At 34.0% G+C, this 2,844-nt stretch overlaps 1 non-coding gene across 1 annotated transcript; it reads left to right on the top strand.

Annotated features, from left to right (window-relative positions):
* The first annotated feature begins 1,964 nt into the window (after positions 1 to 1,964).
* Positions 1,965 to 2,039, top strand: TRNAP-AGG (transfer RNA proline (anticodon AGG)). The gene has a single exon. It is a non-coding gene; the product is annotated as a tRNA-Pro (tRNA).
* The last annotated feature ends 805 nt before the right edge of the window (positions 2,040 to 2,844 follow it).

Genomic DNA, 2,844 nt, shown 5'->3' with positions numbered 1-2,844 from the left:
TTTTTGAAGAGGCAATCAAAATACTGAGAAACTATTTTTTATGGATGACATAATTCAAAAGCTGAAATTCATTAGAACGTTCTCTGCATATTCCAGAGTTTAATGACCAACCTCATCTTCATTCGCCATTTTTCATCTACTTATGCTTAAAAGGATAGAAGTAATTCTAAAATCATCTCTCATACACAGTATAACCTCTACAAATTGCAAGAGCGTTAGGAAATGCAAATGTAATATGTTACCTGAGCAAAACATTAGCCCCTTACCTCTGATGTTTCTTCACAGCTTTACCTTTGAAAGTCCTTGCCAATTGCAAATCAGCAAAATGTGTGAAATCTCTTTATAGTGGAAGTGCACGAAATCGAGCAGTTACTAAAGTTAGATAAAGTCAAGTACAACAAAGCTGCATGATAAACAGAATGAGACATCTTTCTTATAAGTACATTTATTGGATGCAGATAACATACTGAAATTCTTTTGGCCCTTTCTATTTGGGGTAAAGACCATCACTGAGTTTGGGATACTGAATGATCAGATGTTACCACGCCAAATGAAAATGATCAAAGTGATCTCCTTATCCAGCAATTAAAAGGCTCATCTAACACACAAAAAAATCTTACTGGAATGAAAAACCTCAGTTTCATATTTTTATTTATAGATAATGAAATCCTTTGTTGACAATGTTAGCATTGTTCTTTATGTTAGATTTTAAAATATGTTGTATTTCATAAGCAAACATCTCAATTCATTTCAGAAGACTGAGTTTTGAGTCATTTTTCTGGAGCCATAATTTTTCACTAGTTGATTTGTGTATATCTAACTTTCATCTAATCATCCCAGTTACAAACATCTTCATGGACTAGGTTTGACTAGGGTTTTTGTTTTGTTTTGTTTTGTTTTGTTTTGTTTGGTGATTTTGAATATAGTGCTTTCAGGCTAAGGAAATTGTTGACCAAGCATATTTTTAATTTATTATCAGAGAGCATTCATATGTTAAACTGGGTAAAGAGGTGAAATGTTTTACCCCAATCTCAGGATTTGGGGTTCCTTCTCTTAGCAGTCCCCGCTCATTCCCAGCCCTTTTCCTACTCCTCTGAGTAAGGTAATGCACTGAAAGCAATCCAGTTGGCAGCTTACTCCCTTCCGATTAGTTCGAAATGGTTTCCCCATCATTATTTTCCCTGTTCAACAATCTATTCACTTCCAGGATAGTGATAATGATGTTTTCTCTTACAGAGCTATTGTGTACTTAATTAATGTTTGTTACATAGTTGGAGATCCTTGGATGGTAGATGATATTCTGGTGCCAAGTACATTATTATTTCATTAAAATTAATGCCAAGATGAAACATAATGTGGAAGGTGATGGCCTGGAAATTATTTCCTGTTACCAAGTGGAAAGGATGTATTTGTTTGGCAGCTTTCTAAGTATAGTGTAAGCAGGTGGCCACCAGCAAACGGATATGTAGAAGAGAAATATTTCATCTAGATGATTTAGATTTTAATTGGATTATTTACAAAGTATACAAAGTCTGGGTTTTGTTTGCAAAGTGGAGATTTAGATCAATTACTTTGTGAAAGGACAAATAGAAACCTGTAAGAGAAAAAAAAACAAAAGTTTCAAATTGAACTCACCAAAAAATGCTTATTACTTTAGTGTAGCGCAAGAGTATGAGCTTGGAGTCAAAGGAGATGGCCCTGAATCCAGGGGGTGTCAATGTTGGAGTTCCCTGGGCACATACCAGGGACTCAGCATCTATTTGTAAATTAATAAATGTGCTTGACTTTGGAGAAGACATATAATAATACTAACGTTTACTTCAAAGTCTTGTGAAAACTCAACTTAGATAGTGGATGTAAATGCTTTGTAAGTATCATATGGCATCAGTGTTGATGAAATATTCTGTTGATCTAAAACCTTTCTGTATAACATCACATAAAATTAAAAATAAGCCAGCCTAGGGGGAGGGGTATAGCTCAAGTGGTAGAGTGCATGCTTAGGATGCATGAGGTCCTGGGTTCAATCCTCGGTACCTCCTCTAAAAATAAATAAATAACCCTAATTACCTCCCCCTACCAAAAAAAAAAAAAAAAAATCAATCTACTGACTTTCAGATGCTTTTTGTTTACCCTCCCCAGTTTCAGTTTCCTCCTTTCTGTTTTAAGTCCTGACCTGGTCATTACCATATGTTTCTGACATAACAAACATGAAACAATATAGCTTAATCTGTAAAATACTGATTATAAAATTCTGAAGCCCACAAATGTATATCTTATAAGACATGTAAAATATAGCAAAGGATAAAGAATACATTTGAAATATACTCTGGTCCCACCTCTTGGAGATCATAATCATTGGCCCTTTCAATGTGTTTCCTTACTCTGGTGCACACACGCACACGTGCTCACACACACTCATATACATATAATAAATAAATAAACGTGCATTCTGCATTTTGAATTCATATTCTGAGTCATTAAATATTCCTCAAAATGTTATTCTGAATGACTACTAAATATACTTTATATCACTATTTAAAAATCAGAAATTTATCTCACCAGTGTTTAATTAGCATAAATAATAGTGTGATAAAATGAGTATGTGTCAAACTTCACAATCATAGCATTTTATTTCCTTAGCACATGTCATTTGATGAGGAATTGTTTAAAAGAGCATTAATAGTACATGTCCCTGATACAAAATGTACAATAGCCCTCAAGAGTAAGAATTACACTGCCAACTGCAGTTCCCTTGTACATATGCTTTATTGCTCATTTATATTTCATATTCTGACATATGTGTCCACATTCTTTGCCAGTTTTTAGCATCACATGTGATGGTTT

The sequence above is a fragment of the Camelus bactrianus genome, chromosome 7 (genome assembly GCF_048773025.1).
Source record: "Camelus bactrianus isolate YW-2024 breed Bactrian camel chromosome 7, ASM4877302v1, whole genome shotgun sequence".
NCBI lineage: Eukaryota > Metazoa > Chordata > Mammalia > Artiodactyla > Camelidae > Camelus > Camelus bactrianus.
Note: the sequence above shows the minus strand (reverse complement) of the source record. Positions and strands in the feature narration are given on the sequence as shown.